Genomic DNA, 10935 nt, shown 5'->3' on the forward strand with positions numbered 1-10935 from the left:
GGTTGTAAGCCATTATGTGGTTGCTAGGAATTGAACTCATGACCTTTGGAAGCGCAGGCAGTGCTCTTAACCACTGAGCCATCTCTCCAGCCCCACTCCCCTAAGTTCTTATAAATAAATTAATTAATCATATGTCCTCATGTGCACACATATGTTTTATTTATCCTTTGGCAATTCCACGTATGTGCATACTGTCTTCTGATCAGGCTGTCAGAACCTCTTCAGCCCCAAGGCTGCTGTCCCGTCTTTCTTCAGCGTCTCTCCGTCTCCTATTTACCTCTCTTATTTCCCTCATCTTTCTGGAGCTCTTTTTCCTAACAGCCGCTCCCTCCCATTTTTATGTCTCCCCACCCCTGAACAGGGTTTCTCTGTGTAGCCCTTGCTTTCCTGGAACTCTCTGTATAGACCAGGCTGGCCTCAGACTCACAGAGATCTACTAAAGTATCTTTTACTCGCCTGATTTAATTGTCGTTTTGGAGGCTCCATCTGCTAACCTAGGCCTAGTTCTGGAAGCTTCTAGCCTCCATACAATCCAATCTAGGTCTAGAATATTTTTTCAGCCTCTGAGACTTACTGACAAATAAGGTCACCCTTTCTAGTTGTTTCTGAACTCTGGCTGGCTGGTTAAGTCAACCGTTCTGGCTCAAACTCCCCTCTAAGCTGCCTGATTCAATCGGGCTTCTCTTGGCCTCTGACTGAATTGCTCTGCTTGGCCTCATATTGACTCTGACAATATGTTCTAATCTTTTGGCTTCTTCTCATTCTCTGGCCCATTCTGTCTTTACCTGTGTCTAGCTAGTTTCTCTCTCTCTCTCTCTCTCTCTCTCTCTCTCTCTCTCTCTCTCCAATCTGTCTCTATACAACTGTCCCAGTAAAACTGCCTCCAAATTCCACAAACTGGACTGCCACAAACTCAACTCACTCTCAACCAAACTGACTGACCAGAGCTGACTAGTACTTAACAGATCTGCATGCCTCTGTCTCCTGAGTGCTGGAATTAAAGTCATGCACCACCATGCCTGGACTTAAGCTTTTCTTTACCTGAAACTTGCTCAATACTAGGCTGGCCTCAAACTCGGAGGTTTGTTTGCCTTTGTCTCCTGAGATTAAAGGCCTGTTTGTATTTCAGGCAGACCACACAGACCTTGAAGGTCTTTGGATGTGATCTCTTGCCAGAGCAGCCATGTTCTGAATTAAAATTCTGCTACAGAGATCTGTCTGCCTCTGCCTCCTGAGTAGTGGGATTGAAGGTGTGTACCACCGTTGGACCAGTTTTTTTTTTTAATAACTCACTGAGGTTAATTAGAATTGCTTATATGAGCAAGGGTGGTTATTCACTAGAACACAACAACTTACCCAGAGGTACACTACTGAAGAAAAATGGCTGCCTCTCCACCAATAACCACAGAGCAAGACTCCCCAAGGGGGAGGGGGAGAGGGGCTTCCTGAGTCTCTCCCACATTCAGCTCTTGCAGAGGAATGTTAACTCAGATCATGGCTGTTCCTGCAAGAGATCACATCCAAAGAAGAAAGAGAGAAGGGAAGGTACTTAAAGGGACGAGAAAAAGAATGAGAGAAAGTGGAGGCAGTTTTACCGGGAGAGTTTCACAGGGGAGGTTCAATGAGAGAACAATCTAGACGTGAGCTTGTGAAGACAGAACAAGGCAGAGAATGCGAAGGAGCCAGAGGGTAGAGCAGATTGGTGGAGTTAGTTTGAGGCCAAGCAGAGCAATTCAGGGGCCGAGAGAGAAGCCAGGTTGGATAAATCAGCTGGGAGAGGAGTTAGAGCCTGAGCAGCTGAGGTGAAGCAGCCAGCCCAGAGCTCAAGTGAGAACAAGAAAAGGCGAGCTTACTACGCAGTAAGTCTCAGAGGCTGAAAGCATTCTAGGCCTAGGTTAGAGTGTATGGAGGTTAGAAGCTTCTGGAACTGGCCCCAGGTTAGCAGACTGAGGCAGTACACCTCGGAGACAATAAGTGAAGCAGGCAAATAAAAGTTCCTTTTGCAAGCTCTTTCTGAGTATCACCAAACCCTCACACCTGACTTCCTGCGTCTTTACCCTGCTGTGTCTCCGCCCCTTTCTGTGTGCCCTGTACACCTCTCCCCGTATCTCGTCTCTCCTGCCTCTCTCTGTCTCTCCTGCTCTATGTTTCCATTTCTTCACTATTGTCATTGTTCCCTAGCTGGTCCCTCGGTCCACTCTTGCCACCTCTGTCAGGCCATCAGCAACCCTTGGCCAGCAGCCCAGGACCCACATTCCTGCGTCAGCATTTTCCTCCAGTTCCACAAATGATGTCAGTACTGCAGCAGTGCTTGCTGCAGCCCTGCTTGGAGGGTTTCCTCTCCCAGTTCCCTCTGCACAAAACCCTGGAAACTTGGCTGACCTCTCTCTCTTGGGGTTAGCTCTCGCTACTGAGCACAGGAGGGAAGCGGTGTTTACACAGCCACGGGCTTCTCTCTACAGGCAGGGCTGTGTGTGAATCTGTATGGCCTCTCTTTGAACCCCAGGACCTAGCCTGGCCCGCCTCAAGCACTGGCTTTTCAGGCAGGGTTGGGTGGCACCGTGAGGGATTGAGTCCTAGTAGGCAGGCAAGAACAGATAGATGGAGGGAACACCTTGGGGGGTTGTGAAAAGAAAAGCAACGGGCTCTGTGCAAACTGGTTCATTTATTCACCTACTCCCCTATTGCTTGTTTTCCAATATTTATCCATAAACACCAGCATCCATTCATCAATCCTCTGTCCAAACTTTCACTCATCCATCAGTCCTTCCCTCCATCCATTTTCCTATTTAGTCATCAATCCAAATATCATCCACCGATTGCTATGATTTAAAAAAAAAAAAACCACCATGGCCAAAAGCAACTTCTAGAAGAGTTTATTTGGCCTTTTGGTTCTAGAGGAGGAGTACATAACGTCTGTGGAAACATGGCGGAACATGGCGGAAGGAAGCCAGAGCAAGAAGCTCGGAGATCACATCTTCAGCCATAAATAGGGAGCAGAAAGAGGACACTGGAAGTGGAGACCATGAACACTCAGCGCTCACCTGGAGTCACCTACTTCCTACAGCCAGACTCTATCTCCAAAAGATTCTGTAGTCTCCCAAAGCGGCACCACCCAGCCAGGACCAAGTGATCAATCACGTGACCCTGTGGAGACAATTCTCATTTAACCACCACATTATCCATCCACCCATCCATAATCCATCCACCCATCCACCATCCATCCACCATCCACCATCCACCATCCATCCACCCATCCACCATCCATCCACCCATCCACCACCCATCCACCATCCACCATCCATCCACCATCCAACCACCCATCCACCATCCATCCACCCATCCATCATCCATCCACCCATCCACCATCCACCATCCATCCACCATCCATCCACCATCCATCCACCCATCCATCATCCATCCACCCATCCACCATCCATCCACCATCCATCCATCCATCATCCATCCACCCATCTACCACCATCCACCATCCATCCATCCATCCACCATCCACCCATCCATCCATCATCCATCCATCCATCCACCATCCATCCACCATCCACCATCCATCCACCATCCATCCACCCATCCACCATCCATCCACCCATCCACCCATCCACCATCCATCCACCATCCATCCACCATCCATCCACCCATCCATCATCCATCCACCCATCCATCATCCATCCACCCATCCACCATCCATCCACCCATCCACCATCCATCCACCCATCCACCACCCATCCACCCATCCATCATCCATCCACCATCCAACCACCCATCCACCATCCATCCACCCATCCATCATCCATCCACCCATCCACCATCCACCATCCATCCACCATCCATCCACCCATCCACCATCCATCCACCCATCCACCATCCATCCACCCATCCATCATCCATCCACCCATCCACCATCCATCCATCATCCATCCACCCATCCACCATCCATCCACCCATCCACCATCCATCCACCCATCCATCATCCATCCACCCATCCATCATCCATCCACCCATCCACCATCCATCCATCATCCATCCACCCATCCACCATCCATCCACCCATCCACCATCCATCCACCCATCCACCATCCAACCACCCATCCACCATCCATCCACCCATCCACCATCCATCCACCCATCCACCATCCATCCACCCATCCATCATCCATCCACCCATCCACCATCCACCATCCATCCACCATCCATCCACCCATCCACCATCCATCCACCATCCATCCACCCATCCATCATCCATCCACCCATCCACCATCCACCATCCATCCACCATCCATCCACCCATCCACCATCCATCCACCCATCCATCATCCATCCACCCATCCACCATCCATCCACCCATCCACCATCCATCCATCATCCATCCACCCATCCACCATCCATCCACCCATCCACCATCCATCCACCCATCCATCATCCATCCACCCATCCATCATCCATCCACCCATCCACCATCCATCCACCCATCCACCATCCATCCACCCATCCATCATCCATCCACCCATCCATCATCCATCCACCCATCCACCATCCATCCATCCATCCATCATCCATCCACCCATCCACCATCCATCCACCCATCCATCATCCATCCATCCATCCACCATCCATCCATCCATCATCCATCCACCCATCTACCACCATCCACCATCCATCCATCCATCCACCATCCACCCATCCATCCATCATCCATCCATCCATCCACCATCCATCCACCATCCACCATCCATCCACCATCCATCCACCCATCCACCATCCATCCACCCATCCACCCATCCACCATCCATCCACCATCCATCCACCATCCATCCACCCATCCATCATCCATCCACCCATCCATCATCCATCCACCCATCCACCATCCATCCACCCATCCATCATCCATCCATCCATCCACCATCCATCCACCCATCCATCATCCATCCACCCATCCATCATCCATCCACCCATCCATCCACCCATCCATCATCCATCCACCCATCCATAATCCATCCACCCATCCACCATCCATCCACCATCCACCATCCACCATCCATCCACCCATCCACCATCCATCCACCCATCCACCACCCATCCACCCATCCATCATCCATCCACCATCCAACCACCCATCCACCATCCATCCACCCATCCATCATCCATCCACCCATCCACCATCCACCATCCATCCACCATCCATCCACCCATCCACCATCCATCCACCCATCCACCATCCATCCACCCATCCATCATCCATCCACCCATCCACCATCCATCCATCATCCATCCACCCATCCACCATCCATCCACCCATCCACCATCCATCCACCCATCCATCATCCATCCACCCATCCATCATCCATCCACCCATCCACCATCCATCCATCATCCATCCACCCATCCACCATCCATCCACCCATCCACCATCCATCCACCCATCCACCATCCAACCACCCATCCACCATCCATCCACCCATCCACCATCCATCCACCCATCCACCATCCATCCACCCATCCATCATCCATCCACCCATCCACCATCCACCATCCATCCACCATCCATCCACCCATCCACCATCCATCCACCATCCATCCACCCATCCATCATCCATCCACCCATCCACCATCCACCATCCATCCACCATCCATCCACCCATCCACCATCCATCCACCCATCCATCATCCATCCACCCATCCACCATCCATCCACCCATCCACCATCCATCCATCATCCATCCACCCATCCACCATCCATCCACCCATCCACCATCCATCCACCCATCCATCATCCATCCACCCATCCATCATCCATCCACCCATCCACCATCCATCCACCCATCCACCATCCATCCACCCATCCATCATCCATCCACCCATCCATCATCCATCCACCCATCCACCATCCATCCACCCATCCACCATCCATCCACCCATCCATCATCCATCCACCCATCCATCATCTATCCACCCATCCACCATCCATCCACCCATCCACCATCCATCCACCCATCCATCATCCATCCACCCATCCATCATCCATCCACCCATCCATCCACCCATCCACCATCCACCCATCCATCTACCCATTCCTTTTACATCTAACCTCTTGGCCATCCATCCATCCATCCATTCATTCATTCATTCATTCACTCACTCACTTATTCATTCACTCACTCATTCAACTTGGTGAGCATTTATGATGTGTTAGGCACTGTTTAAGGCAGTGAAAGCACTGGAGAATAAAAGTGCAGTCTCAGATGGCCATCCTCAGGGACTGAGCCCAGCCTCCCCTTATCCAGGGCTCACTCAGGCTCTCCCCTCCCCCAAGCAGCTCCTCTGTCTTAATTACTATTCTGTAGCTATGGTAACACACTATGACCAAGGCAACTTTAAAAAAAAAAGATTTTATTTATTTTATGTATGAGTGCTCTAGCTGCATGTATACCTGCAGGCCACAAGAGGGCATTAGAGAGTATAGATGGTTGCGAGCCACCATGTGGCTGCTGGGAATTGAACTCAGGACCTCTGGAAGAGCAGACAGTGCTCTTAATCAGTGAACTACCTCTTCAGCCTGGCAACTAACTAACTAACTAACTTATTTATTTATTTATTTATAATTTTATGTGCATTGGTATTTTGTCAGGTCTCCTGAAAATGGAGTTACAGACAGGTGTGAGCTGCCATGTGGGTACTGGGAATTGAACCTAAGTCCTCTGGAAGAGCAGCAAGTGCTCCTAACCAGCACTTCTGGGCTCTTCTCCAGCCCCGACCAAGTCAACTTTTAAAATAAAACTTTTTTTTTTCCAAGACAGGGGTTTTCTGTGTAGCCTTAGCTGTCCTGAACTTACTTTGTAGACCAGGCTGGCCTTGAACTCACAGTAATCCTCCTGCCTCTTCCTCCCAAGTGCTGGGATTAAAAGAAAACATTTAACTGGGGCCTTGCTTACAATTTCAGAGTGTAAATCCATCCCCATCACGGTGGGGAGCATGGCCACAGTCAAGTGGGAATGGCACTGGGGCAGTGGCTGAGGACTCACATCTTATCCCCAAGTTGTAGGCAGAGAGAGAGAGAGAGAGAGAGAGAGAGAGAGAGAGAGAGAGAGAGAGAGAGAGAGAGAGAACAACAACTGAGCCCAAGGTAGGCCTTTGAAAGTTTAAAACATACCCTCAGTGACATACCTGTTACAGTATTTTGTATCCGTTCTGCCTACAAAGCAAATAACTGACACAGAGAGACTAAAATGTAATTTAAAGCTGCCAGCACTTCGCTGGGCAGAGTCTGAACTGATTCTAATCTACTCATAAACTAAACAAAGGACTCTAAACCTTATAACATTCATATATTCCAAACACTTGCCACTATGACCCCTGGGCCGGTCCATGTCCAGTTCCCACCGTCCTCCTCCAAGCGTCCCAAAACTCCTTCTCTCCAACCATCACACTTTTCTCCTCCTTTCCAGGAAGTCCCGCCTTCCACTTCCTGTCCAACAAGGTCACACCTACTCCAACAAGGACACTATCGGATCCTTCTCAAATAGTTGCACTAACTGGGGACCAAGTGTTCAAATATATGATACTATGGGGCCCACTCTCATTCAGAAGACCATGCCCTCCTCCCTTCATCTTTATCTGCCTTAGATACTGCCACTCCCCTGTGTGGACGCACATAGCTCATGTGTCCAGAAGCCTCCCTTGACATCTTCCTCAGCACTCGGCACCCTAGCCTAGCTGCATAGTCCTAATATGGTCCTCATCTGTCTCCCTCAGTCAATGCTCTCAAAGTCAGGTTGTTGTTGTTGTTGTTGTTGTTGTTGTTGTTGTTGTTGTTGGAGACAGGGTTTCTCTGTGTAGCCTTAGCTGTCCTGGATTGGGTTTGTAGACCAGGCTGGCCTCATGGCAATCCACCTGCCTCTGCCTCACTGAGTGCTGGGATTACAGGCATGCGCCACTGTACCTGGCTCAAAGTTAGCTTTCTAAATTTTAAAAAATGTTTTACTCATGTCTTCTGTATGTATGTAAATGTGCATGCCATGGCATACATGTGTAGATCAGAGGATAACTTGGGAGTGTCAGTTCTTTTCTTTCACCACGTGAATCCTGGGACTCAAACTCAGATGATCAGGCTTGGTGGCAGGCAAGCTCCTTCACCCACTAAGCCATCTTGTCAGCCTGGAAAGAATTGATGCACCGTGTGACTTACTTTTTTCTTAGATCAAGTAGGATGGCCAGCTCACTCCATTTCCTGGTTCCCACTCCTCACAGCCAGTGGCAATAACACACAAGGCCCTCATAGCCTAGATACCTATAAAGTCAGGGCTCCCATAAAGTCAGGGCTCCAGATTCAGACCCAGAGTGACTTTCAAATCAACTCAGCCATTCCCCATCTGTGTCAGGATGGGTGGAGCCCCTGTCCTCTTCTGTTTCCCCACTTTCAAATGCAGCCAAGGATCAAACAAACAAGTTCAACTGCTAGTGATGACAGCACGAAAACACTGTGACAGACAGCGTCTCAGCGCTACTGCTGAGCCCCTCACTGGGTGACTCTAGGCAGGCTTCTAACACTGAGCCACACCCTCAGCTCCTCACCTGAAGAGTTCTAGACAAGCACTCAGCTACAGAGCTGCATCCCGAGCCCTCATTGGGTGACTCTAGGTAGGCAACACTCAGGATAATTTAATAGAGTCTTCCACATAATGATGTGGTATCTGGTTTTTAAAAGTATCATTATCGGGGCTGGGAGAAACCTCCATTGGGAAGGTGCTTAGTGTACAAACATGTTATGAGTTTAATCCCCGGAACCCACATTTAAAAAGCCGGGTGTGGTGGCACCCACCTTTCATCTCAGCTTTGGGTGGTAGAAGCAGATGGAACCATAGGCCTCACAGGCCAGCCAGCCTCGCCTACTTGGTAAGTTCTTGTCCCAAAAAGCAAGACAGATGGTGCCCTAACACCTGTACATACATGTACTTGTGTTCACACACACACACACACACACACACACACACACACACACACACATGCACCAATCACCCGCATGTTTGTGGCGGGTGTGGTGGCACAGGCCAGCCGTTCTAGCACTGAGAGAGCTGAGGTGAGAGGTTTGCTAGCTCTCATCTGCTCTGGCCTTCACAGCAAAAACCTAGCGTCCAAAGGGTTTTTTTTTCTTTTTAATTTAAAAATCTTCCTCATTTATAAAGAGGGAAACCAAGGCAGTTAGAAATAAGCCCAGCCACAGTTGTACAGTGTGCTGAGCTGGCATTTGAACACAAATGCATTTTCCGTCGTTGCACAGATGGCTCGTTCTTGCTGCAGCTGCCTCGCAGTGTTGGAGCTGCCTCCGATTCACAGTGTTTCTTTGGAAATGTGTCATGCAAGGCTGGCAAGCCCATCTGTGTGCACATTTCTGAGGGTGTATGTCACTGCTTGGTCAGGCTGAGCTGCATGGCTGGGATGGAGTTGCCTGTGAGATTAGCCTGTGCTGGGCAGATACCCATGGGTGCTTCCCTGGACACCTGTGAGGGGGTGCTAGAAATGCAAACATGGGGCCCTGAGTGGAGCCAGGAATCTTTTTTGGAGGCTTCTGACATACAATGACCGCAAAATACGTGCTTAGGTTACAGGGGTGATGGTGGAGCAATCTAGTTAAAGGGGTTACTTTGAAACCAAGGTCTCAGACATGCTAAGCAAACACTTTTGTTTGTTTGTTTGTTTGTTGATTTGTTTTTTTGAGACAGGATTTCTCTGTGTAGCCTTGGCTGTCCTGGACTGACTTCGTAGACCAGGCTGGCCTCGAACTCACAAAGATCTGCCTGCCTCTGCCTCCTAAAGGCGTGCTCCACCACCGCCTGGCAGCAAACACTTTTCCACTAGGCTAATAGCTCCTCACTGGGAGGCTCTGCTTCTGAGCAATGGCCCCAGCTCCTCACTGGGACATTCTAGGCAGATGCTTTATTGCTGAGCTACATCCTCAACCCTCTTTTTAAATTTGGGACAGAGTCTCACTAATCTACGGAGGCTGGCTTTGAATTCATCGATAGCACAGGATGGCCTGGAACTTGCTAACCTCTTTCCTCACCACCCAGAGTGGCTGAGAGGAGAGAGCTCTGCCTTCCGCCCAGCCCCGGCAGCCAGCAGCCTTTCCCTTGGGAGGCGGGGACCTCTAAACCACCCCTCTGGGCTGCTTTTGGGGAGATTAGGACCTCATCCAAGGGACTGGACATCCATGGGCCCCATGGCCCTGTGCCAGAGTAAGACGATGTCTCCGAGGCTCCTTTTTTTTTTTTAATTATTTATTTTATTTGCATTGGTGTTTTGCCTACATGTATTCCTGTGAGAGGGTGTCAGATCCTCTGGAACTGGAGTTCTAGACAGTTGTGAGCTGCTGTGTGGTTGCTGGGACTTGAACTCAGCACCTCTGGAAGACTAGCCAGTGCTCTTAACCTCGGAGCCACCTCTCCACCTCCTCTTAACTCATTACATTGGTAATGGTGAGTGCCAATTATCATTAGCTGCTATTAATACAGCAAAGCCCAAAGCTCTCTGCCCATAAGTAGTTGCTAAGCACCTACTTGGTGCCAGTGTTCGATGCACATTGACTGGTTTCTCACACTACACGCCTTAGGAGACAATTTCGTTGTATTTTGCTGGACATCAGGATTTGGGATGCTAAGAGTCTCTAGGGGACTAGGGCAGGATTCAAATCTAGTGCCTGTGGCTCTACCTCAGACCTGCTCTGCTGCTCCTGCTCCCTGGAGGAAGGGGCGTTGGTGGCCTGTGACCTCAGAGTTCTAGCCTTCTAAGTCCCTCAGGTGGCCTCTCACTGGGGCGGAACTATGCAGCCAGAGTCCAGGGAGGTGCACACTTGGGGGAGAGCGATTTTGGCTTTTGGGTTGCATGGGTTGGCAGGGGGTGGGGGAAGGGGTAGGGAGGAGCCGA

This window comes from Acomys minous (assembly GCF_964271855.1).
Source record: "Acomys minous genome assembly, chromosome: 2".
Taxonomy (NCBI): domain Eukaryota; kingdom Metazoa; phylum Chordata; class Mammalia; order Rodentia; family Muridae; genus Acomys; species Acomys minous.